This window comes from Schistocerca nitens, chromosome 9 (genome assembly GCF_023898315.1).
Source record: "Schistocerca nitens isolate TAMUIC-IGC-003100 chromosome 9, iqSchNite1.1, whole genome shotgun sequence".
Lineage (NCBI taxonomy): Eukaryota > Metazoa > Arthropoda > Insecta > Orthoptera > Acrididae > Schistocerca > Schistocerca nitens.
In genome coordinates, this window is record NC_064622.1 from 92,081,256 (window position 1) to 92,095,670 (window position 14,415).

The following is a 14,415-nucleotide window of genomic DNA, read 5'->3' on the forward strand; positions in this document are numbered from 1 at the left end:
CCCTCGGGGTCTCAAATCATTATCCTACCCAGTATCAGGCAGTGAAAAGGCATGGACTATTTGCAGAGAGTCACTGATTTGAATGGATACTGGGGAAAGGTGGCATAAATCGCAATACAAATAAAAGATTTAGAAACCAACACAAAGACATGTATTTTTAAATTAGCACAGAACAACAAACTCTTAACTGAGGGCAGACTCCACTGACATTCACGTAACGACATATGGAAATAATATTCACCTATAACTACACAAGTTTCACTGAGAACACTTCGGTGAGAGAATACTGGAATATGAGGACTAGGTTTTGGCAACGAAAGAGGGGGGGGGGGGGGGGGAGATGGAAGACTTCGGTGAACCTTACTCCATGGCCGGATCTGCTGCTCACCAGCAGCATCGCGAAATATTCGCTATCACCGAACGAATAAGAGTTTCCAGATATGGGCTGGAGCGGCGACGCTCAGGGCTTTTGTTAGCTGGTCGGCACCTCACACTAGTGTGCCTACGGCTGAAAAAAATAGTTTCGATGCCAACTCGCTGGGTGCTCAGAGCCATTAACTAGCTGCCGCCTGCTGGGCCATAGAACTGGACACTTTACTATGCAAGAGAGTTCTCCCAACCTGGCTCAGCCTCGGTCATTGGCACAACGAACGTTTCTGTGTTCGTGCGTGCTTCCAGAGCAATTTCGGTTCTTGTGTATGTAGGAAATTATAATTAGAAGGCTTCTTTCGTTTCTTTAATTATTTAGGTGCTTTAATTCGCCGTTGAATCTTTAGCTATTTCAAAATAAAATTGATAACCAAATTATAGATAGAGTAATTGTTACTTCCTCGTCACAACGTTCGCAATCTGTCATCTTAATTGGCAATCATTAATGACTTCTCGACTTATCGTTAGTTTCCGGCCCACGTCCACACTCGTCATTGCACATGTCATTCTAGGAAAAGCGAGTCTCCAAATTTCTATTTCGACCAATACTCGAAAATTGCTCATCGTGGTACAATCTGTACGAGCGCAGTTCGCTGACGCTCTCTCTATTCCTTGAACTAAGAGAGCTTTCGTTCGATGTTAACTATTGTCTAGCTTCTGATCGTAATGAGTATGGACGAATGTAAAATGGCCCAAGAGCGAAAGCGTTGTTGCGAGACCGCCATCTCTAATAGAAAGGAATTTCCTGATATAGTGCGTGAATAATAAGCCAATAAATTAATTTCTTGGCAGCATAAACAATGTGTGTATTACGCATTTTATTCTCCATCTTGTGGTTTCACATTTTCTAATACTTGTGCATGCCCACATCTCTCAGGACTGTGGAAGCTCGAACCTGCAAAGTCTGTACGGTCATTTAAACAAATCCACTTTGACGGATAGGCTTCCATAGAAAGGAGAATTGGACCGTAGTTAACGTTGACTAAGATTCCTACAGATACAGCACGCAGTTGGACGACCGGCAGAGACGTCGAGTACTAACAGTCAGCGTTGCAGCGACAGATCTCTAGTCTACAATGCTCGATACCCTGAACATAAACGTCGTCTAATGAAATCTGTCTGGTTATTTATTCAGTTTAAAGATCTACACACTTTTCTTAGTGAGACTAAATACTAAAGAACTAATTCCTTGAATCAGTAATAATAATAGTAATTAAATCAAAACAGTAATTAAATGAATACTAATAATAATAAAACCAGTTCACGGAGGTTACTTTTTGTCTCTTAAAGGAAATTTTCAGCACAGCTCTAAATACAATAACTGGGTTCAGGAAGAAATAATGACTCCTCTCATGAATCATTACATCTCAGTAAAATTATAACAATTTACCTTTCACGTGAGAGGGAGTTACAACTGTTTCTCACAGGTTCATTTAGTAAGTGCAAGAGCGACATGTGTTTGTTCAAATAACTTTGTGAAAACGCTTTAAGAGTGTGATACGCATCATGGTTTCGTTTATCATTAAAATTCCGATAACGTACACTCGTAGAAGAATCAATCGAGTTAGGGCTTCCTCCTACGTATATATTGTGTAAGCTGAAGGTGGAAGCGAGAGAAAGCAAAGGAACTTATCACATCAGTTGCATGAGAACTTTAGGCGGAATCAATGGCGACGAGTGAACCTGTGCTCTTCTGCTTGCTCAACTGTTGCGTTAATCATTGCGCACTCAGTGTTTACGGCTGATGTGCGGACTTTCTCGGCATACCCCCTACATCTACATCTACATCTATGTGGATACTCTGCAAATCACATTTAAGTGCCTGGCAGAGGGTTCATTGAACCACCTTCACAATTCTCTTCTATTCCAGTCTTGTATACCGCGCGGAAAGAATGAACACCTATATCCTTCTGTACGAGCTCTGATTTCCCTTATTTCATCATGGTGATTGTTCCACCCTATGTAGGTCGGCGTCAACAAAATATTTTCGCATTCGCAGGAGAAAGTTGGTGACTGGAATTTCGTGAGACGATTCCGTTGCAACGAAAAACGCCTTTCTTTTAATGATTTCCAGCCCAAATCCTGTATCATTTCTGTGACGCTCTCTCCCATATTTATCGATTATACAAAACGTGCTGCCTTTCTTTGAACTTTTTCGATGTACTCCGTCAGTCCTACCTGGTAAGGATCCCACACCGTGCAGCAGTATTCTAAAATGAGGACGGACAAGCGCAGTGTAGGCTGTCTCCTTAGTAGGTCTGTTACATTTTCTAAGTGTCCTGCCAAAGAAACGCAGACTTTGGTTAGCCTTCCCCACAACATTTTCTATGTGTTCTTTCCAATTTAAGTTGTTCGTAATTGTAATACCTAGGTATTTAGTTGAATTTATGGCTTTTAGATTAGACTGATTTATCGTGTAACCGAAGTTTAACGAGTTCCTTTTAGTACTCATGTGGATGACCTCACACTTCTTGTTATTTAGGGTCAACTGCCACTTTTCACACCATTCAGATAGTTTTTCTAAAAGTTTTTGCAGTTTGTTTTGATCTGATGACTTTATTAGTCGATAAACGAGAGCGTCATCTGCAAACAACCGAAGACGGCTGCTCAGATTGTCTCCCAAATTGTTTATACAGGGTTATTACAAATGATTGAAGCGATTTCACAGCTCTACAATAACTTTATTATTTGAGATATGCTTTGCACACACATACAAAAACTCAAAAAGTTTTTTTAGGCATTCACAAATGTTCTATATGTGCCCCTTTAGTGATTCGGCAGACATCAAGCCGATAATCAAGTTCATCCCACACTCGGCGCAGCATGTCCCCATCAATGAGTTCGAAAGCATCGTCGATGCGAGCGCGCAGTTCTGGCACGTTTCTTGGTAGAGGAGGTTTAAACACTGAATCTTTCACATAACCCCACAGAAAGAAATCGCATGGGGTTAAGTCGGGAGACCGTGGAGGCTATGACATGAATTGCTGATCATGATCTCCACCACGACCGATCCATCGGTTTTCCAATCTCCTGTTTAAGAAATGCCGAACATCATGATGGAAGTGCGGTGGAGCACCATCCTGTTGAAAGATGAAGTCGGCGTTATCGGTCTCCAGTTGTGGCATGAGCCAATTTTCCAGCATGTCCAGATACACGTGTCCTGTAACGTTTTTTCGCAGAAGAAAAAGGGGCCGTAAACTTTAAACCGTGAGATTGCACAAAACACGTTAACTTTTGGTGAATTGCGAATTTGCTGCACGAATGCGTGAGGATTCTCTACCGCCCAGATTCGCACATTGTGTCTGTTCACTTCACCATTAAGGAAAAATGTTGCTTCATCACTGAAAACAAGTTTCGCACTGAACGCATCCTCTTCCATGAGCTGTTGCAACCGCGCCGAAAATTCAAAGCGTTTGACTTTGTCATCGGGTGTCACGGCTTGTAGCAATTGTAAACGGTAAGGCTTCTGCTTTAGCCTTTTCCGTAAGATTTTCCAAACTGTCGGCTGTGGTACGTTTAGCTCCCTGCTTGCTTTATTCGTCGATTTCCGCGGGCTACGCGTAAAACTTGCCCGCACGCGTTCAACCGTATCTTCGCTCACTGCAGGCCGACCCGTTGATTTCCCCTTACAGAGGTATCCAGAAGCTTTAAACTGCGCATACCATCGCCGAATGGAGTTAGGAGTTGGTGAATCTTTGTTGAACTTCGTCCTGAAGTGTCGTTGCACTGTTATGACTGACTGATGTGAGTGCATTTCAAGCACGACATACGCTTTCTCGGCTCCTGTCGCCATTTTGTCTCACTCTGGCGGCAGAATCCTGAAGTGCGGCTTCAGCCGAACAAAACTTTATGAGTTTTTCTACGTATCTGTAGTGTGTCGTGACTACATGTCAATGAATGGAGCTACAGTGAATTTATGAAATCGCTTCAATCATTTGTAATAGCCCTGTATAGATAAGGAACAGCAAAGAGCCTATAACACTACCTTGGGGAACGCCTGAAATCACTTCTGTTTCACTCGATGACTTTCAGTCAGTTACTACGAACTGTGACCTCTCTGATAGGAAATCACAAATCCAGTCACATAACTGAGACGATATTCCATACGCACGGAATTGTACTGCGAGCAGCACGGAATTATACTACAAGCCGCTTGTGTGGTACGTGTCAAAAGCCTTCCAGAAATCCAGGAATACGGAATCGATCTGAAATCCCTTGTCAATAGCACTCAGCACTTCATGTGAATAAAGAGCTAGTTGTGTTTCACAGGAACGATGTTTTCTAAACCCAAGTTGACTGTGTGTTAATAGACCGTTTCCTTCGAGGTAATTCATAATGTTAGAACCAATATTTGTTGGAATTTCGTGAGAAGATTCCGTTGCAACGAAAAACGCCTTTCTTTTACCTTGTGTTACCTGTTAGAAGCCCCTGTACATTTTTTCCGTTCTCTCTAATGTTAGATTCCCGGTGGAGGTCGATTATATGAATGCGCGGTGTCTGTTCTTTCCGACATGTCCGGAACGACAGATGCCACATATTCATATAATCGAATCGTCTAGATGGGTAATGAGTCTACAGCTTTCAGTGCGAATGCACATTTACGTTATACCTCCAGGGGCAACGCAAAATAAGCGAGGAATGGAGTACATGGACGTGGACAGCAGAAGGGTGTCGCTAGCTTAGACCCTGAGTCGGCCGGTGCATGTGCCGAGATAGTCCGTGTATTTTCGGTGAACACTGTGTCCGGGTGGCGCAGTGGTTAACAAAACTGTAGTAGTATGCAAGAGATTCCAGGTCCGACTGGAGAGCGTGCCGAGATAGTCCGGGCATTGAAGGTGAACACTGTGTCCGGGTTGCGCAGTGGGTAACAAAACTGTGGTAGTATGCAAGAGATTCCAGGTCCGAGTCTCAGTCTGGCACACAGTTTCACTAATCGCCGCTGATTCCGCATAAAGTGCTGGTGTATTCAGTATCACTAGTTCCTTCCGTTTCCTTTTCTTTCTCCGCCCTGCACCTTCGGTTTAGCTAATATGTATCACAGCTGCGCATCTCACCCAGTGTCGGTTCGTTTGGGCATGTCCGAAAGAACAAACACCGTGCATAAAATGCTACGTTTATATCGCGAAAAGAGTCTGAAGGTAAAATAAGACAGATTAGAAATTGCACAGAGGCTTACCAACAATACTTCTTTCCATGGCCCCTTCGCGAATGGAACCTGAAAAGAGAGAAAAGATAGTTGTAGGCACTGTAGCCTTCACCACAAATCATGAAGGAGAAGGTGGATGGTTAGAGTTTATTGTCACACCGAAAATGCAATAATTAGAGACAGACCACAAGTTTGGATAAGGAAACGATAGGGAAAGAAATCGGGCGCGCAATTTCCGAAACACCTATCCTGGCATTCCCCAGGAGCAGTTTAGGGAAACAACGGAAAACGTAAGTCATTACGCCTAGACAGATATTTGAACTGCTGCCGTCGCAAATGTGAGTCCCACAAATCATTAGACGGCTTGCGGAGTGCAATTGTACATGTAGAAACGTGGAAAAGGTTGTAGGTAGCCTCGTGTTTCATTCTCCCTTTTACACTTAATCCATCGATAAGATGGGTCTGATTAATCAACAAATCCCCATGTATATGCAAAACAGCGGTATTATGCGTGAGAGTGGATGATGACTGTAGGCGATTTTCTTTAACTTCCCTTAATTCTAAAACACATGGTTAATTCAATCTTGTAGTCAGCGAAAACATCACCCTAATAATTTCTGCTGGCTTTGGCTTGCCTTAAGCATACTAGGCGGTTTAATGGACACGCTCTGGGGATGGGGGGGGGGGGTGTTAAATGGGGAGAGGGGTTGACAGCGCCGGCTACTTACGTCCTATCAGTGGCCGCCTGCTGTCGCATTCACAGCGGTAGACGATGGCTTGCGTCTTTGACAGAATTAACGACGCTCAGGAAGGAATGTATTTGCGTGCTGAGTTCAGCGAACTTACCTTATCCTCTCCAGTGGGCGAATAGGTTTCTGCACACGACAGATAACCCACGCTAATGACGTGTCCAGTGCGATAAAATCGCAGTACTTGCAGTAACAGTGGGGTGCCTCCACAAGCGAGTCCTTTGTCTAATGCCGGCGGACTGCTGTCGCCTTGAGCGTAAACACTGAGAAGACGAAGTTAGAGAAAGTGTTTGGCGGGATGCCGTTTGACAGGTCGGAGCTCAGAATCTTTGCGAACTTCAATGTCCCTCGGGGCAGCGGTGACAAGTTGCTGGAAAGAGCAGTTTGGATACGTCAGTGATTGGAGTGTTGTAAAAGAATCGACGCAGAACCGTCCAGAACGGAATTGTCGGGCGGTTCCAGTTTGGCGAAATTAATTACACTGTCTCATATTGGTCAAGATGTCAGTTTTGGTGAGCTCACACCGAGAAGGAGTAGGAGAGTAAAGTATCAGAAACTCTCTGAGAGCCGTAGTAAGCACTTCTTCACCAGGAGCTACAGCTGACGGGCTTGGTCATCAGGAGGCGCAGACAATAGTCTCCTTCACCGCGAGAGGAGAAGGAAATTCAGGAGCAGATGGGTCACGCCATGCTAGCGTATGACCCAGCCTGCCATCACACCAAACATGGCACCACGCAAATGATGTGTAACAGTCAAAGCTTATGAAATTCGTATAGGATGATAGGCGTATTGGTTCATATTGATAAATCAGTTACTGTGTGATGATCTTACGGCCATTATTTTATTCACTGAGGCTCTGTTTCTCTTTACGCACTAAACTTCCGATGCAGTCATCACCAACATTTCAGTTCCGTGGATTAGAAGTCAGTTAACACGATTTCTTGTTTGTTCGGTATATTTTATGAGGACTTTTCCAGTCCTTTATCTCTGAAGATCAACAATTATCACACTTTCGTATGTGTAAACACACTCATTCTTCGGTGGTGGGTATTTTACCCTTGTCTGATCAGAGCAATCATTTAATTCATAAAAAAATTGCAAATAGGTTGTACCCTTGTTTCCTTAAGTGTCTGATAGTTCCCATTACTACTTAGCAATTATTAGCGTTTAATCTGGGCACACAACAACTGTTCATGTTTTAGAGCCAACCGTTTCCGTCTGTTTCCGTGCACACAATTCTTTTACATACACATGGTTCATAGTGCGGGACTTGCATCTTAAGGGGAGATGTTTAGTACATGTCAGTGACAAAACTGATCAACTAGATAGAACCTTACCCTGTGGCGTCTTGCAGAAGTTAACACAAGAAAGGCGTACACAATTGCAATAAAAGTTGATAACTTCATAAATAACTATCAGTTTTATGATATAGATTTTCGTGTTTTGTTGTAGGTGTGGAGACACAGAAAACACTCAATTGGAGGACAGAGATTTTCTGCTTTACAAAATATCCCCAAGTCGTTAATAGCTCCTCAATCGAAATGTTTGCTTTTGAAGTACCACAAGTTATGCAACGTTTCTCAGCTTTCAAGTGGATATCTGAAAATAACAGACAGCATAAGGCTAAAAAAATCTTGCCTTTTCTGAGACACTCCTCACGGTCTTGTTCGCTGCCGAACCCTCTTGAGGCGCATTCGCATTTGATGGTGGGATCTCTCATTGTAGCATCAGTGCACCCTGCATCTTCGAGCGAACCTGCAAGTTTCCAAGAATAACTTCAGTGTGAAGAATGATGTTGTCAGTAACTTGAACAATAGAACAGCATCACAGAACAAACGTTCCGAGCAAACGGTCATTAGGGATATCTTGGATGCTAAAGATTTATGTCGAGGAACACTGATCACAAATCACTTGAGATGGCAAACTTAAGCTGGGCTAGTAACCCGGCTTGGAAACGTATGCGCCTGTTTCCTTTATGGCGAGTGGGAATTTGGGTGGGCATTGGGTTCAGTGTCGGGTCGTGGTACGGGTACGTCGGTACCACCTGCGAGCCGCTACGTGTTAGCCCGACCGCTATCTGCCAGCACACACTCCGCCACTAAAGGCTGGTCGAACCTTCCAACCGGCCGCATAGTCGAATAGGTCGCTGCTATACTTGACTAGCGGTTCTCATGGCCATTCAGTCTGTAATGGACATCTTTAGGAATGCTACAGGATTGGATCTTTCTGTTTTTGAATGGGACAGAAATATTTCCACCACGGGAAGCAGGAAGGAGTGCTACTGTGTGGGAACCGCTCTGGTGAACAGCGAACAGTGGTACAACAGAGAGCACTTAGTGCAGTATCGAGATTAACTAGACGTGGTCGAAGTAAAGGTAAGCAAGCGTAAGAGAGAAAGACTGAGGTGAAGTTTTCTCAAAATCAAACGTACACAGAGCTGACAAAAGTCATGGGATACCTCCTAATATTGAGTCGGGCCTCCATTTTTAGGTGTAGAGCCGCGACTCGACCTTTCATGGACTCATCAAGATGTTGGAAGGCCGCTGCAGAAATACTGAGACATGCTGCCTCTATGGCCGTCAATTACTGCGAAAGTGTTGCCGCTGCACGATTTTGTGCATAATCTGGCCTTTCGATTACGTCCCATAAATGTTCGATAGGATTCATGTTGGGCGATCTTGCTGGTCAAATCAATCACTCGGATTATCCAGAATGTTCTGAAAACCAACCGTGAACAGTTGTGGCACAGTGACATGGTGTATCTTCGTTTGGGAACACGAAGACCATGAATGGCAGCAAGTTATCTCTAAGTGTGATCGGTTCAGTCGGACCAGAGGAACCCCTTTCGTTCCATGTAAACACACGACACACCATTTACATCTACATCTACATCCATACTCCGCAAGCCAGCTGACGTTGTGTGGCGGATGGTACCTTGAGTACCTCTATCGGTTCTCCCTTCTATTCCAGTCTCGTATTGTTCGGGGAAAGAAGGATTGTCGGTATGCCTCTGTGTGGGCTCTAATCTCTCTTATTTTATCCTCATGGTCTCTTCGCGAGATATACGTAGGGGGGAGCAATATACTGCTTGACTCCTCGGTGAAGGTGTGTTCTCGAAACTTCAACAAAAGCCCGTGCCGAGCTACTGAGCGTCTCTCCTGCAGAGTCTTCCAGTGGAGTTTATCTATCATCTCCGTAACGCTTTCGCGATTACTAAATGATCCTGTAACGAAGCGCGCTGCTCTCCGTTGGATCTTCTCTATCTCTTCTATCAACCCTATCTGGTACGGATCCCACACTGCTGAGCAGTATACAAGCAGTGGGCGAACAAGCGTATAGAGCCATCACAAGCTTGCGCGATGCCTTGTTAACAATTATGGTTCAGGGCTTCATGCGGTCTGCATCACATTAGAACCCTGCAATCAGCTCTTACCAACTGAAATCGGGACTCATCTGACCAGGCGACAGTTTTCCAGTGCTCTTGGGTCCAACAGATATGGTCACGAGCCTTGGAGAAGCGCTGCAGGCGATGTCGTGCTGTTAGCAACGGCACTCGCATCGATTTTCTCCTACAATAGCTCGCTAACTCCGTATTTCGCCGCATTGTGCTGTCACATACGTTCGCCGTAGGTCCCACATTGATTTCTGTGGTTACTTCACGCGGTGTTGCTTGTCTGTTGGCACTGAAATTCTACGCAAACTCCGCTGCTCTCGGTCGTTAGGTGAAGTTCGTCGGCTACTGGGAAGTCCAGGTGTATTGTCATATCGCTGGTTTAGTTGTGGAGTATCTTTGCGGGCAGCCGCGCATAGAGAGTCGAGCACGCGACACGAAACTGTTATGTTGTGTAGTGTGTAGCTCTGCATGTAAGAAGCATTGTTAGTATTCAGGTTGAAGTGTTGCTACAAGTGCTATTACAGTAAAGTGATTAAATATGGAAGTAATTCTGAGGAAAGTGCGTCCAGATGTAATTAAAAATGAGCAGTGCCACCGATAACGTATTTGTGTATCCTCTCGTTGCGTGTCGCACAGTATCAATCATCCGCGCCGTGTTCGGTCTCCCAGAATGAACTAATGTGAATCAATAGAAATTAGTTACCATAAAAGAGTGCAGTCAAGTGCCAGTGTCTTGTAGCGAGCGTGAGGGCGTGCGTTCGATCATCGCGTTTCCGCATCATCAACCATCAGCCGCGTCGCGACGGTTACGCGCACACTCGTACAAGTGAGAACTGAGAACCGAAAATTTAGCTCTACGAAAAGTGTTATATCATTACTAGTGACAAGGAGGACTATTACCAGATATCTGTATGTGTGACGAGCGTAAGAACTTTCGTTCGATCATTCGGCTTCCGCATCATCAACAATCACCCGCGTCGTGTCGGTTACGCATACGCTCGTCCGAATGATCATTTGCACTGTTAATAATCAAGATTGTTAATTGGGATAAACATTTGCGATTTAGAGTGTAAACAGTGCAACCTGTGGTTTCCATATCGTCTTAGAATATAAATGTTCATACCAGACATAGGACAGTGTTGTGTTTCAACGTTGAGTGGCTCCCATAAACCCGCTTGCATATTTCGATAGATAATTTCAGGCAAGCCAACAGCAGTGTGGAGAAGGACAATACGACCTCCGCGGGATTATCAGGTACGTGGTGTGGACAGAGCGCACGGTCAAGGAACGACAACCAGTTTAAAGGGTCCCCCACCACCATTAGTACTCCCGGCCTTGTTACACGTGGTGACAGGTAATGCCTGAAATTTGGTATTCTCGGCCCACACTTGACTCTGTGAATCTCAGAATACGGTATTCGCTAACGACTTTCGAAATGGAATTTCCCAAGCATCTAGCTCCAATTACCATACCGCTTTCAATGTCTGTGCAGCCATAATCACGACAGAAGCCTTTTCACACGAATCATCTGAATACAAATGACAGCTTCGCCAATACGGTACCATTTTATACCTCCTGCGCGCGATGCTACAGCCATCTGAGTAAGATCACGTCGCCATCCCATGACTTTTGTAGCCTCAGTGTATGTCTTCATTCAGCATGATAATAGCCATGTTGATAATGAGAAGCGTTTCATTTGGATAAAAAGCCTTAGTACGATTTTTGTCTGAGTTTGACCATTATTTTTTATGAAGTTATATTTGTAAATGCGGCCGATTGGTCCAGTAGCTGTGTTATTACATTGTAAAGCATTACGCGTCACTAGGATGAGCAGCACATTAGGCAAGTATGAACAAAGGCAGCAGGCAGCGCGAAGCAAGCTAACACAAGTTGTGGGGGGAAATCATAGTGTACTGGACTTCGGTGTCCAATTTCAGAGTAACAATAACTTCAGGTACTTGGTATTAATACTGAAAAAAGTGGGAAGTCCCACCTTCAGAATGTGAGACTATATGTTGGTTGTAAGTTGATTTTTGTGCAGCAAGTGACAGTGTAGGGCATCTGTTGAATCAGGGAGACTATACACGCAGAAACTGTGCACGAAGTTTCAAATTTTTGTAGCGAATTACGTTCATGTACATTGTACACTTAAGAGTTTGATGATTTATTCGCGAATTGGAGGGACATTTCGAAACAGTAATTGCGAATTCGGCTGCCAGCTAGCTGCTAAAATCATATGTTGCCTAGCTAATTTCATAAGCACAACTCTAGTTACGATATTTTATTTATGTTGTAGTTACCAAATCAGTAAAAACTTTACAAAATTACCAGTTTTTAAAAAAAATAGGAACTGTTTTTTACGATGTGTGATCAGTTTCTTGAGAACAACTGGATGATAAAAACAGTTACAAGTAAATAAAAGATGACAAGTTGCTAAATAACTAGTGATTTTGTGTTTTACTCTGATGTACCCAGCAGTCTGCAAGAGAAAATCAGAAGCAGTGAGATATCCGAGGCTTCATGCCGAAACATTAGTATCAGTTTTCAAGAGGCGAAAGCATACATTTCTTCCGACTGATGTTATTTTCGTCTGAACTGTTTAACATCACTATTGAAGTTTCAGCATTCAATTAATTAAATATGAGTTGTAGCCAGCGTGTGTCTGCAAAGAAAAGTTCTATATAGTATCAGTGACCATTAAGCTTTAATAATTTCCATCACCACCCACACAAAAGAGATCAACCAAAAAACAATATACTAAAGGTCAAACTTAGGCTCTTTAGTAAGGAAAACGGAACATACCTTACTTATTGCACAGTGAAGAATGTTCTGCTGTCTATGGAATGGAAAGTCTCGATACAAAATCCAAAACATCAATAGAAAAACTGGTACAGCATTTTGATAGTCTTCCCTCTATTAGTGGTAAAGATAAGAAATGAATCAAAAGACAATGGCTGGCTCACTATGGAAGTTAGATCATCTTGCAAGAAACCAGCAGCTATGCACACTCTTTACAAAATATACACAAAAACGGTCGTAAAACAGGCAAAAATAATGAAAAATGATGGGTGTATAAAAATTGTATGAGCAAAGTAAGACCTATGTGGGACATCATAAAAAAGAAACGGCATAAAATAAGAAAACCTGTCATGTTATATCATAATAAAAATATTTCATAAATAACAGAAACAGTAAAAATATTCAACAACTACTTTCAGCAAAAATGCTGAAAATTTAACAAAAATCAGTGTCAGTGAAAATCATCAGCCAGTGGCAAGATCAACAACTGTAAATTATAAATGTTTGAGGATCATGCTAGCAGGGAAGGAAACAGTCAAGTCTGTTACAGATCTAAAAACCAGATATTCACCGGCAATCGACGGTTTAGCTAACAGAAGCGTGCAGGTTTCCCTCCAAAATACAACTGACCCCCTCACTCACGTAAGTGTCTGCTCATTACACTCAGGCGTCTTTCCAATTCAGTAAAAAACACACAGGGTTAATGCTATATTTTATGCTAGTGACAATGGTGAAGTTATAACATTTCATATGCGTCATTCATCAGCAGAAATGCTCGTAGCATTATGTAGCTTATGTGATCAGAAAAGTTCAGCAAATAAGAATATCAACACATTCATTATACTTGCAGAGGAGATTCCGTTACACATGGCGACCGTGAGAAAACTCTGTAATCAATGCAATCTTTCGATGAGTCCGGTAAAGCAGTACAGCAGTAGGGTGAGTGCAACAGATATTTGCAACAGCTGCACTTCGTGTTACTCTGGATGCAACGCTGTTTAGGAGTAAATAGCAAAGGAACTGTGAACTGTGTTAACAATGTTTATTCGAGAAGGAAACCGTCAACTTAAATGTAGGCCTCGTTTTTAAGGCATGATGACAGTCAACATTATTACAATGTCTGATACAACGTTCAATCAAAGTCATACTGTTAGTGAAATAGCAAACTCAAAATTCTGTTTTTTATTAACTGAAATGTTTCACTAGACAGTGAATTTCCGTGAATTGTGATACGGACTGTCGATTTATATTCCACATTCTTCAGGTCGACGGCGGCAGTTTGTCAGAAGGCAATAACGAGTATTATTAGCAATAGTTTAATGTGGCAGATATTGCAAGAAATTAAAAGCTCTCATCAAGAAGTCAAAGACACTAGAGGGGAAATAAGTCAGGAAACTACAGGCTGTCGTCAAGAAATTAAAAGGAATATGCACTGCTGTTACAATAAATTAAGCTACGCAGTGGTAGTTCGCGAACTTGGCTTACTAGTTCATTTAATCAAAAACATGACAAACTCCCCTTAGAAAAATTATTGAATTACTGTGCTGGTAAATCTCTTACATTATTTGATTTTCAAACAGCTGAGCAAAACTGAACGTACTCAGACATTTCGCTCTTTACCTATTCTGATCAACACTAAACTGACACACAATATTTTTAGCGCAACGCAATCTGACTTTCAATAATCCCTACAAAACAATGGCCCTGACTAACATTAACCTATACCTTTCACAAATCACTTACCTCACAAAAATCTTCGTTACTCGAACTACTGCAATACAGCGAGCGCCACTACTGCCAGCTAAATAAAAGATTCAAACTACTGAAGGCACTAACTACTGATGGGCATAGTTCGCAAATGAAAGATTTTGATAGAGAACAAACAATGTATTTACCTC